This window comes from Mauremys mutica, chromosome 4 (genome assembly GCF_020497125.1).
Source record: "Mauremys mutica isolate MM-2020 ecotype Southern chromosome 4, ASM2049712v1, whole genome shotgun sequence".
NCBI lineage: Eukaryota > Metazoa > Chordata > Testudines > Geoemydidae > Mauremys > Mauremys mutica.
In genome coordinates this window covers 26,083,426-26,096,845 of record NC_059075.1, presented here as the reverse complement: position 1 = coordinate 26,096,845, position 13,420 = coordinate 26,083,426, and the positions used below count along the sequence as shown (strand labels likewise).

At 39.0% G+C, this 13,420-nt stretch overlaps 1 long non-coding RNA gene across 2 annotated transcripts in view; it reads right to left on the bottom strand.

Moving 5' to 3' along the window:
• Positions 1-499: 499 nt before the first annotated feature.
• LOC123369612 overlaps positions 500-13,420 on the bottom strand; it is a 252,313-nt gene continuing 239,392 nt past the window's right edge. The window contains exons 10-16 of one of the 2 annotated variants that reach the window (XR_006579105.1): positions 12,004-12,050; positions 10,973-11,080; positions 7,594-8,693; positions 7,387-7,421; positions 5,940-5,978; positions 2,815-3,010; positions 500-2,291 (exon numbers count right to left, since the gene is read on the bottom strand). This is a non-coding gene — a long non-coding RNA (uncharacterized LOC123369612). Of the gene's footprint in view, positions 3,011-5,939; positions 5,979-7,386; positions 7,422-7,593; positions 8,694-10,972; positions 11,081-12,003; positions 12,051-13,420 lie in introns of both variants that reach the window. The other variant, XR_006579104.1, reaches the window with a different exon arrangement.

Sequence of the window (13,420 nt, the reverse complement as noted above, 5' to 3'; positions counted from 1 at the left end):
AAATAACTATCTTCCTGCAGGCGTCTAAGCAGACCAGAGTTCCTGAAAACACGCGCGTCATGAACTTTGCCTAGCCACCCGACGTTGATGTTGGTAAAACATCCCCCATGGTCCACCACTGCTCGCAGCACCATTGAAAATTAGCCAAATTTCTCAGCAGCTGACTGCGGAAGAGGTGGACGATAAGTTGCGAGGAGCTGACAGCGGCCACAACTGCAGCGGGATCTGTGCTCGCAGTGCTGTGGCGCCCGCGCTGTCACTGAGAAGAAAAGTGCACGAACAGATTGCCAGCTGGCGTTTTCAGGGAGGGATGCTGGGCGTGATTGACAGTTCAATGATGACAGTTACCCAAAACCACCCTCCACACAATTTCCGCCCCCCCAGCATGCATTGGTGGGAAATCCCAGCATTCCAATGGGCGGCGGGGAGTGCGGGAACTGTGGGATAGCTTCCCACAGTGCACCGCTTCCAAAGTTGACGCTGGCCCCGTTACTGTGGACTCACACAGTCGAATTAGTGTATTTATTGTGGATACACAACTTCGACTTCATTAGGTCGATTCCAGAAATTCGAATTAAGATGAATCGAAATAGTCTTGTAGTGTAGACGTACCCTAAGGCATATTTCATGGTGTCGGTGCTGGTTGCTAACCTTGATGGGCCTGCGTATGCTACAGTCATTTTGTAATCATTACAAAACTGATTCAGGCAAACTGATTTTAAAACTGCTTAGTGTGTACTGTTGACCTAGATTTAAGGTGACGTTGAGGTGTGCATGAGATCAGCTAAGTTACAATGGGTCAGGCCACCTTAAACCACCTCTGAACTATGGTTCCCTAAAGTCAGTTTAGCTGAACCAATTTTATAATTGGTTCAAAATATTTATACAGAGTAAACAGGCCCATAAGGCCAATCACTGAAGAACATCAAAGATACCTTTGAGAACATTCTTCATGGGGATGCCTCATTTTTGGAATATGTTCTCCATCCAGAAGCTGCGCTTGTTAACTTCTGAGAATGCTTCAAGGTCCATCTTTTTCTCTCAGACATTTTTGGGGGGACATAGGGAAGGATTTGAGCATGGAGACCAGGTTATGCTGTTTTGCAGAGGTGGATTATGCTATCACCTGGCATATGTGCATTTTACATTGGCAAGAGCAGCCTCTTGAAATTAAGCTGTCATCACGATGAGAGGTTGTGACGGGTGACTGTGAGCTTTGGATTTTCTAAATAAATAAATCATAGATCTGAGAGCTGGACAAGGAATTCAAGACATTTCTTGTTCCCATGCTCATGTTCAGACCAATAGACAACATCTAAATACATTAGTGAGGAATAAAAGTAATGCAAGCTTCCCACAAATTGTGCTTTTAAAGCACTCAAACTGAAGAAGGTGCTGTATTCACATACTGGCAACTCAAAGCTGCAGACCTACGAAACAGTTATCATCAGGAAAGGCATTCTGGGTAATACCATGACAATAAGCATGCCATGCAGCCAATGGTTTTAAAAATTGCCATATCTTGTTCTGTCACCCGAAAATGTAGCTTTTTAAAGAACTAAAGAGTATGTCAAGACCGGTTAATATTAAATATTAAAGTATACTGGCTCAACTGCAAACCTAGTGTAACTCCATTGAAGTCAATAGAGTTACATCCCGGATGATCTTTTACTAGAACTTTTTTATGACTAATAGCTCTGGGGTTGTTTCTTTTAGTATGGTGGTAAGTATGGAAGCTGAATTATCCTTGTGATAAGAATGAAACTAATTTATATCTAAACCAAAGTTAGCATAGAAAAGCATAATGCTGGTTGCAATGAACCTGAGCCCTGGATAACTAGAGAACAGGATATTTCTCACTTCTCTTGGGCACTCAAATCAAAACATAATGAATGTCTCATTCTTTTTTAAAAAGCTCCTACTGGAAATTCTCCATGTAGCACAGATTTGCATGCTGGGTGTAAATTTTCTAGGACATTTTCCCAGAAATCTGCATTTAGATAGAAGTATTTTACGAAGTCTAAAACCTGAGATTTTATGTGTATCCTATTTTTGTGTGTGTGCGCTCTGGATAGGAAAAGAGAGGATGATTTTTATACAGTCTTAAATAGGGAAGAATCTTACACAAATTCCAGCATATTATAAAGACTGAAAAATATATTAATCCTTTCTCAAACCAAAAACCCAACTAAAATGAGCCTCTGTGATCCATCAGACACATAGATGATGAGGGTTCCGGAAGACCCCGTTTACTTGAACCTTAAACAACTGGAAACTGGCCTCTTCTTTATCTGTACATAAACAGAAGCTAGGTTAATACATTAGTCTCTTTATGTTTAAACTCCTGATCTTTGTTACTTATACCTTTCAGGTGTTTAAAGAACTAGATCTTTCTCTGTCTTTCTCTGCTTAATTAGCTGGTAAGAGATTTTTGAATACAGGAAGGTGAAAAAGGAAGAACAAATGGACCTTGATCAGAGACTTTAAAATCTAAACTTGAATATGCTACGGAGTGTTTTCTGTGATATTATAAATATTTATCTTAAACATTGTTTTGAATTTTTATTCCAGTCCATTCCTTTTTTTGAGACTCTGTGTCTGTTTAGCCTGCAGACACCTCAGGATTTATTTTTTATTCTGGAATTCCTCCTACCCTCCTTCATCTCCAACTATCAATCTTTATAGACCCTACCTAGACTACAATATGTAAATGAGCTTGAACCTCGTTAATGGCATGATTAACTGGAAACATGATTCGTATTCACATACACCATGGTTGCTAGCAGCATGGTAAGTGTGAACAGAGGTACATACCTGACCGATGACTGTGTTGTGAAAAAAGCTGCTATATGGGTATAACTGAGCCATGTTTTGTGTAACCCTTTCAAAGGAAACTATCATGAACCAAATACAAAAACAGTGAAGACAGGTTCTTAGCTAGCAGTTCAGTTCTCTGGACAGCTACATCTAGTGACTCTTCCCTGAGACACGTATGTGAGACATCCATTCCCTACAAAGCAAAAGATAACATTTTTATCAATAGATCAGCTTTTCTAAGGCACCATCAAAAAGCAGATCACTATCAAGTGGCCTATATAATAACAAATAAAAGACCTCTTTTCTCTTTATAAGCCTATATTCCTGATATACACTAAAATCGCCTGTCTTTTGACATGCATCACTTTATAACTTATAAAACCATCTACTGATGCTTGTGCATACATGCATAGCATCTGACCTCGCCAGGGACATGATGATGGAGGCTAATCACGGCCCATATGTCACAGCCAAGGAATGAGCAGCAGGGGTTTGAATATCTTGTGTAGAGCTGTGGCATGATCTTGGTTATACCAGTACACATCTCTAATCCCACTAACTTCAATTTTGCAATCAAAGTTAAATGATACAACTTATTTGCTATTAACCACCGTGAATCTGTGTTGAATATTTTGCTGGAAAATGAACGACTGTTTAAAGTGCACAAGATTCTGTATGTTTAGCGTGTCAAACATTTTTAATAGCACTTTAAGGTGGTAAATGTCTCTTGTAGAGTGTGCACAGCCCTCAAACTTGAGGGTGCCTGGCACCTTGTAGGATCGGGCCCCCTACTTTTCAACCATTGACATGAAACAGCATATCAGCCTAATTGGAAGTGACTTTGCCATACACATAACATATTTCTCTTTCAGAATGGGTTGGATATCAATGGGAGTAAATGCTCCAGTTATAGACAGAAAGTCCCGTGCATTTAAGCTTTTAACTGGCCCTTCAAACAATGATCAGATGTGGAAAGTTGAGCTCTATTATGTGTATGTGTGGCAGACTGGCAGTGACTGGACCCAGGCTTAGATTTTCTGCCTCCACTAACAGAATTTTGTTAGTAAGACTGCCAAACCCAGGCAATTTTGGCAGCTTTGGTGGAAAGTAAAGTAGAGAATTCCGTGGGTTTTTGACATCCCAAAAGGTTTGCACTTATGAAGTGTTCTGTTGTATAATGAAGTCCATTTGTCTGATATAAGAGACTTCAACAGCATATCAGTGTTGCATAAAAAGCAGTAAGAAATGGTTCCATTTATGTTACATACAGAGGTAGCAAAGATGCTGAAAATGTCATGCTCTGTATTCTTCTGTTTATCACGAAAACATAAATAGAGTGGCAATGTAATTTAATTTGAGGTCAGCCACACAGATTATGTGAGCTCTCTTAAAACTAACAAATTAATAATGAACAAAATTAAAAACATCTATTGCTGTCTGTATAGCCTGCCTGTTTGTTTGGCATACTGTGTTCTGGAAAGTGCTATAAATTACAATTTTGGGAGGTCAGGTTCTTTGCACATTATTTGTTTATTGGCACTGCACAAGGGAGGATGAAATGAAATTGAAAATAGGAATGTTTAGGAAATCTTGCCTAATAGTGAGATCTATGCAACTATGGTTTCAAAAGGGCCCAAAATGAAATGCTAGAAGTCTTGTTGCTTCCTTCATTCAAAACTGAACTGGACAAAGCACTCCAACGTATAATATCGAGAACAATCCTGCACTGCCAGGATGCTAGGGTAAATAGGCAAATAAACCCTTTCCTCCTCTAATTTCTGCAGGCCATAATCTGAACCCAGATCCAGGCCACTCAGATGTACTTGTGAGGGTGGAACTTGACCCTGTGATTGCATGATGAAATAACAGGTGAATACATAAATTGACAATGCTGAGGCATTTTAGAAAGAATAATCAAAAAGGGTGTTGTGTAGTACTTAACATTGCTCCAACTGCACCTAATATTCAATAATGGAACACATATTTATTTTTTCCATTTGGAAGGCATGTAAAGTGTTTCTGAATAGCTTTATAGACTGGTAACATTATTAGGTGTGTCTCACACGCATAAATATCCTCAGACTCGGCCCCATTACCAATGTGAAGCATTTTCTACTACTGTTTTCCTTCTGGAAGGTCAAATACTCCTACCAAAAGCCAGAAAAAACAGTTTTCTGACTAAAGTTTATTTATGAATTATAAATTTATTATAATTAACATACATTCAATCTTACAGTTAATATATTATAAATAAAATATATCTGAAGTTCACTTTTATTAATGATTAATGATTAATTATTTATTATTAATTATTATTATTATTTATTTGCACTTTTGCCGCTTCCCCTACCTGTACCATTTTTTCCACATGAAGAAAAAAAGGAAATCGTAGTTAATGTTTCTCCTTATTATCAAGATTTACCAGTATCATAGAACCTGAACTGTGGATGTCTACACTGAACTGAGCTGTATATGAAAAGCTTTTCTTTTCTACATACTGTACCTCACCATGCTTCCCACTATGAATCATTATGATTGCTTCTTGAGCATTTCAGGTTACACCTATGAATATTGACTAACTGTGCTGTATCAACATTGTCAAAAGGCAGTCCTAATATTTGACAACATCAAAGGGAGATAGTAAGTGTTTGCTCTGATGGAGCTCGGACATGCAAAATGATATGGGGGGAAAATGGAAGGAAATAAACCCTTGATATCAGAGTATTAACATTTAGTGTTCATTAAAAAAATATAGCATTAGTATTAACTATCAGTGAAGGTGTTTTAAGTGAAGCTGAATGTTCTGCGCAGTTATGATGAATCTCCTAATGTGTCTGCTTAACAGAATTGGTTTGTGATATCGCTGAACTACTGCATGCAAAGAACAAATGCATTTTTTTCTTTCTTTTTTTTCTTCTTTTGCAAGAGTTGCAGGAAGCTTGGCTGGATGGTCTCTCTTAATGTACGGCACTGATTAATAAAATGTGTTATAATAGGTGTGACATGCTCTTTAAGACTTTCAAAGCTATGTAGTCTCCCATTAATTCAAGTGCAAATTGGAATATGGTTACATTCTGTTGAAATAAAGTGACTGAGACTTCAAGGGTTCCATTTTTACTTACACTTATGAAGTTTGCGATAATTCACCACAGCCGCAGAAACTGGCAAGAACAGAGAGATTCAGTTTGGTCTCTCTCTCTCTCTCTCTTTTTTTTTTTTTTAAACTAATGCTTAATACATTTTCCAGACGAGAGATACACGTATTATATTCTCAGGACTGTTAGTTTAAGAAACGTATTGCTTGCTTTTTCCTTTTACAAATTAATTACAGTTGAACCTTCTACTAAATTCAGAGAATAAAGTTCTGTTTGTAGAAAGGTTCTTTGTACATTACGGCCTAATCCTATGTGATTTAACTGTGGTCATGATCCTTTTTCACACTGTGGAAAACATGATTTCACTACAAAACGGCTTTTCTTCCTCCTCTCTGCCTTCTATCCCCCAGCCCACCCCCTATAGTTTGTGTCTCTCTGGCAATATACAAGTCTCCAAAAGTGTTTACATTTTATCATTGTTTTTCCCTTTCTTGGCCTGATAATACCAGTGTGATGAATGTCATGAAGGCAGCTCAGCTTAGGCCTGTTGAGTCTCAGAACCTTTAATCCGTCCATTGCAGGTAAATTAGTTTGTGCCCTGGCTGTTTTGTTTGTTTCTATTTGTATTTTTTCCTCATGCTTTTCTGGGTGCAATCCAATCAATGTTTAATTTCCCAGACTGGCCCTGTGAGAAGATTTACTTCGTTGTATTTGTCCTGCAAACAATATTCATTCTGAAGTTTGTGCTAGAGAGCAGGATATTGAGACGTCCTGGCGGGAAGAGAGAGAGAAAAGAGAGGAGGAATCTGAAGGGATTGTTGCTTTGCCTGAAGGTTTATCCCAATATGCAAGTTAAAAAGCTCTTCAGATCCTGGGATGGGCTGAGATTCTAAAGTGTAGAAGTAGCAGTGGATTCAAAACGCTGGCACGCCTATTGTACCAGGGAGCTTCTATCTCAATAGGCATAGCCACTTGGGGAGGAAAGAAAGAAAAATTTAAAGAAGGGGAGTGTGCATTAGCCAGCAACCAGATGTGGTTGTTAGAATCATCCTGGGAAATCAGCAAGCAAGTAAGGGCGAATATGGTCTGGGCGAACAGCTTTAGCTCTGGATAATGTCTAAAACAAGAGGAAGATGTAGTGACTGGGCCAAGTTCAGACCTAGCATAATCAAGATGCATCTATCTAATGTAATGTTTATATTTTTCTACTGTGCTCATCACCCTGGTATCTGAGCATCTCTGAATGTGATCAAGTGGAATTTTATTTTTGAGTATATATAGAGAGAGAGAAAGAGAGAGAGTCAACTTTTAAAAAAATGATAGTGTTACTTTTGCTTTCTTATTTGTATTCACTATAAAAATGCATTGGATTTATATAATAGCTTACCATGAGAGCAACCTGGTGGAATCAATATGCTTTATCCTACCCATAATGTAGATGGGTAGATGGCATAAAAAGTTTCACATAACTTACCCAATAACACATAGTGAGTCCATGGCACAGTACAGCTGCTCAAAAAAGGGGAAGAAAATTGTGAATATTTTTTTTAATAATCCTTTAGGAATCTTTTTGTCAACATTTTAAATTTGAAAAATTTCACACCAGCTCTACAGTTGGTCACATTTAAAAAAAAATCTAAATTTGAAATTTTATTAACTTTTTACAATTAGAAAAATTCACCTCACTCTGGCCAGACCTGGAAACAGGATACAGGAATCCTTGTTCCCTTGCTCCATCCACTGGATAATGCTGCTTTTATATAGATTGTCTAAGAGAAATAAGCAAAATGAGCAGATCTTGTTTACAGCAAATATAAAGGACACTGCAGAGTTAGAGATTATGCCACTGTCAGAGAAATCTGTTTTCACAGAGACCTGCATTTAATAATGAGACAGTAGGGTGGAAGGGAGTGAAATGTCAGGGCTTTCTTCATTTAGATGGAAATACTTTAAGCAACCTGTAAGCAATTATTTTATTGGGTGGGTTCATATGTAATTGCACTCAGTTGTGTTTTTTTTAGCATGAAGTCTAAATAAGACCACATGAAAGGAAATAAGCCCTTTTTATTGGTTTAGGAAAATAAACTGTTAAACACCCAGCAGTGAAAGGGTCAAAACTGTTGTATTAACTGAACTCTCCCGAGGACAAATGTTGTTTACAGTATATGTTTAAAATAATATTCCTGGCTACTCAGCCTTTCCCTCAGGATACTGCAATTACAACAGTAACAGAGGATTAATTAAAGATTCTCCCATAGGTGTTGCTAGAGATCTTGAATCGACCGAAGGGGGATACATTACCAACTCAGCACAGAGGTGAACAGACCAGAGCTGTTCAAAATAATTAGTTAGGCACAAGGGCAGGGTTGAGTTTTTGCCTCATTTATATGATTTTGATTAATACTTTAATTTCATTTTTTATGCAGAAGAGGAATATTAGCTCCCATTTATGTGGGAGAACTGAATGAGGAAGATCAGGCCTCTGAATCCAGAAATCAATAGAGAATAAATTTATTCTGGTCCAATGTCAAGCAGGATATCTATTTTTCACACCTGGTTTCAAGCCTTGGAGCCCTCGGGTGTCTCTTCTACTTATTTTTTTTTTAAATAATCCTGATTATACACAATAGACAGAATGATACAAATGTATAAAAGGAAGAAACCCTGGCATTAAAGGGTATGAATGTCAATAGGAACCAGATGCCTAACTCCCCTTTATGCGTTTGAAAATCTTTCCCATCAATTCTGGTGAAGCTCCTGGGCCAGATCATGCCTCTCAACCTGCAAGGACCAAACATGGGATTACAATGTGTGATAAATATGCAAAATTAAGGACACACACAACATTTTTTTATTTACGCAGCAAACTTAAAATGATGCAAGGTTCTTTCCTTTTGCACAAATGACTCTTTCTATGACCTGTGCTTCCTGGTTCTTTATTTCAGATGTAAATACTGTTTCAACAGTAAAAATGAAGGGATGCCAAATTTGTGTAGAATGTAGGGAACTTTGGGATGGAAATAAGTGAATGAGTGACTCAAACTGAGCTACACTTGAGAGGTATGGGCCAGATCAGTGGTGGCAGGCAAAGCTGGCTTTAAAGCTCTCAGTTGCATTGCCCTAAGCCTCTGGCTCTTCTATGCACTTCTTCTGCTCTGAGCTGTGCTAGAACAGTCTACCATTCTAATTATACTGTGTACTGTAATTTTCCTAGCAGAAAAGTGCACAAAAGTCTCCACGTTGTGGATCAAGGTATATCTAGCATGTTGTAGTTTATTTAGCAAACCACAGTAAACTCTATATATGAATGGAGAAGGCTAGAATCCCTACTTGAGAATGTATTAAATATTTGAACCAAGGAATATTAAGCCAGATCCTCAGCTGGTGTAACATGGTTTCCCCCCTCTCAAGATCTGGCCCAGTTTAAAAGTGGGTGATTTCCTTGGTTTACCTCCTATAAATAAATAACTTGTCTGAAAGGTGATACCATCAGAGGGGGAAGTGAAATCCAGATTATGCAAGGTACACATTTACTGTGTATTAAAATTGTATATGGAAACAAGTTCTTTCAGTGATTGTGAATGTGGAGCTCAATAGCAGCAAAAGATATATATCATTTATTCAAGCAGTAAATTCAAGGAAAATGCTCAAAATGTACTGCAACGCCTTAAAGTGTATGGAAAATAGGATACCGTGCCGTTTAATTCCTGTGCTAGTCTGAGATAAGAAAAAATAATTTTAAGATGATATAAAAGTGGAGTTTTTGGCCCAGTGGAGTCACATCCATGTAGCTGAGAGGAGAAGATAGTCGTATGGGTGAAGCGAGCTTTAGGAAAGTCATAATGTCAGTTTTAGTGTATGAGAAAGCATAAACCTCCCCTCTTATTGCTACCCTGGCAGTTTTCATTCAGAGAGTTCAGTGTAAGGAGAAAACAAAGAATTCACTAAGAAAAACATTAGCTCAGCATCTATTGTACCTGTAATTTTCAAAGGCAACAGTGAGTAATATGACCCTACATAGATTGTTATGTACCATCACGTCTCACAATTGCCCCTAGATAGAAGAGATAGTCTTCATTGTGGATCAGAATTCATGTTTGTCCATATAAATCTACTTTTTAACTGATCTTGGAGAGTCCAATATCCTAAAAAGACACAGTTATGTCCCATTGATGAGTACTATTTTGTGCACCTTAGTAGAGCAGTGCAGAAGGCACATTCTTACTCAATAGGGTGCATGCCTCTGAGATTTTCTAAGGGCTCCGTTCATATCTTTTACTTTTACGGTACATTTACACATACCCTCGAGTGCCTTGAGGATTGGTTACACAGCTCAGTATGTGAGTAGTGTGTACTGTAATTCTGACCTAGTGCCAATATTGAAAATGCATGGCAACAAGGCATTAGTAGGAAGGCTTTCAGTGATCACACCGGAACCTCAGATATGTCTCTCTTGCTTATGATTGTAGAAGGAATAGACATAAAGTCTTGCTTACATAATTGATGCTATATCTCGTTCTGCAACATGCAAAAAGATGGGGGGGACAGAATGTTTAGGCACTTCCTTCTTTACATAAATTATCGAGTTTTACTTGGTGTTAATGTGCTCAGAAGACTGTTAATAACTGCTGTATTTATATCTTCCTGGAGGACTCTTTAGTTGTTGCCACTAGATGGCGTTAATTGTATAAGGGAGGAGGCACTCTCTCTTCCTCTCCATTTTTCTGAGTTATGTCTGCTCAGCATACTGGGTGTTCAGGATGGTGTGAGACTGCAGCCTGCATTATGTCTTTGAAGGCAAGAGTAGCTGCAATGTCCCCTCAGGTTAACATGTCAAGAGAGATGAATTAAGGAACAATCTATGAACAACAAATCTAGATTTTTCTTATTGTTATTAATATCCTAAGAAAGAACTGGACACTGTACTAGCTACAGTATATAACAGAGGATATGTGACTGCAGATGGATTGCTTGTGAGCAAAAAAGGAGCCTCTCCCTCTTGCAATATTTCTACAGAAAGTTTAGAAGATCAGCATCAGTTTTATTTGGCATTCACTCACCTTCCTCAAGAAATATATCTCCGCACAATGCTAGTTTTTAGCCTTTTCTATCCTCCAAAATCTATTTGGGACGATCCTCTCCCTTCTTCTGGGAATCACAGCGACGTTCTGTAAATGTCACATAGTCTGAATTGGGCACCATTACCCAGAGAGGAACATAGCACGTTCTTGCAATTCCTATTAAAGTTATGAAACAATCACAAACTACAAAATAAGTTACAGAAAAATGGGGTTTCAGCCCTCTAATTATTATTATTTATTTTTGCTTCAGTGATACCTGGATGCCTCAAATGAGATTGAGGCCCCCTTATGCAAATATGCCATTGTTACTTTTCTTTGAAACCAACATGTATTGTGGAAAAAAATGGATTTTGACTAAATTTTTTATGAGATGGTTTTGTAGATTCAGTGTGGATGAGAAACAGAAAAAAAGAGACTCAAACCAAAAACCTGATCTTTTTTATCTGCAAATGGACTTCATCATTAATGCTATTTCACAAAAACTTTCTAAGGATTTTGTTTTGTCCCATATGGAACAAAAATAAATTTTGAAACCTCAAAAGTTTTCACAAAACAGAACTATTATTTTCCATCCAGCTCTAATTATTCTTCTACAGATCAGGATCTGTTACAGAGGGATTAAGTGACTTTCCCAAGGTCACAAATGTAGTCTGTGGCAGAGCCTAAAATTGAACCTATATCTCCTTAATGACAATCCAATGCCTTAATCATAAAACCATCCTTCCACCCACCCACCCTTTCTTTCTGTTTCCATATAACCACTTCTCCATGCTCGGGAATGCTGAATGGCTGAGCAACAGGCCAGAGATACCTGGAAATCTATATTTCCTTTGAAAAGAACATTAGTATATTGAACAGAATATGGGGTATATAAGTCAATGTGCCCTTACTTATGCACTGTAAGTCACTTATTTTGTGCTTACTTGGCAACTGGCAGACCTCATGCAGTTTGGCATCCCCTTACCAGCATGCACAGCAACAGTCTTCTTCTTAGAGTATGCACAACGTACCTCAGCTGCTGTCTTGAGAACCCTGATGTGCAAAGTCCTCAGTCTATCTGCAGAACAGGTACAGCCAAGGCAGCAGCAGTGTAAGCTTCCTCACAGTGCTCTGCCGATGTGCCTCAAACCTGACCTGGAGGCATCATCTCTAGGATTCAGATAGTAGCTCAGTCTTCCCGTACATTTAATCCTGCTGAGACTGCCAGCAGGGCTGACAATTAGTGCCAATTGTGGTGGACTTTTGAAGCTGGCCAGTAATTTAATTGCTGGTTAATAGGTACAACTTGGAAGTCTGAGAACTTTGTGGTCTCATAACTCTCCCTTTCCTCCCTGGTCTAGCCCTGCCATTTCGCTGGGTGATTTCATCAAGGGAAGCAATTATATATACTGATAGCAGCTTTCTCTAAATTACTGGCAGGAAGCCAGCATTATGCTACAGAGGTGCAGTGCAGTGCATCAAGTGGTTGCACTGAGTGACGCTCTGAAATGATGTGTTGTGGCTACGTGATTAAATACTGGCTTCCTGCCGAACCTTTCTGCCTGGGAAACAACTGTCACTGCTCTTAGCATCCCTCCCAGCACCTTGAGAAGTGAGAGCTCTGTTCTCACCCAAGGAGAAGGCTTTGTTAGCTGTGGGTAACATTCTGAGGTCCTTACTCACTTTGTATTTAGTTTTTACTGTAACCTTCCTGTGGCAAACTCCCACTAAAATCAAGGACCTCATTTGACCTTGGAGGAAGCTTGTCTTTCAGTGACACCACGTACATGTAGTAAAACTGAGTGGATAAGGACTCACATTGGGATAAAATGATAATTGTGGCAAAATTTGTGTTACCTCAGGCACAGTCTTTTCTACTAGCTTCCCCAGGGGATCTACCATTCTCCCTTCCTCGGTTCCCCTAATGGTCCATAGCATTCTCTGCACCCCCTTTGGAAAAGGGAGAGTGGAAATGTTAATAATACTCTTACATTTCTACAGCACCTTTAATTCCAAAGGATCCCCAAGCACTATCCACAGGGCCCCTGCTCTGCTTTGGAGGGCAGGTAACTCTCTTCTCACACACACTCAGCCCCACTTGCCCAAGATCCAACCACAGTCTGTACTCCCCAGTCCCTTGAGTGGCAAGACTGCTCCTGGCCTATAGCTCAAACCACCCAAAAAGGGGCAGGGAGGTCAAGCAGAGCCAGCTAGCTATGGAGGTTCCTCTTGAGGGGAATAATAATGAATATAACTCCACCTTTAGTAATTTGGGGCTATTAAAGCACTGGAGCTTTGTGCTGGATTTCACACTACCCCAGTGCTTTAATGGCCCCAAATTACTGAAGTGATAAAAATCTGTCAACAGACGTGTCCTCTAGTGCTTTCACCACCACTGTAAGGTTTCATAGAGCTCTATGGAGAAAGAAAAGCCAACCGAGAAAAGGT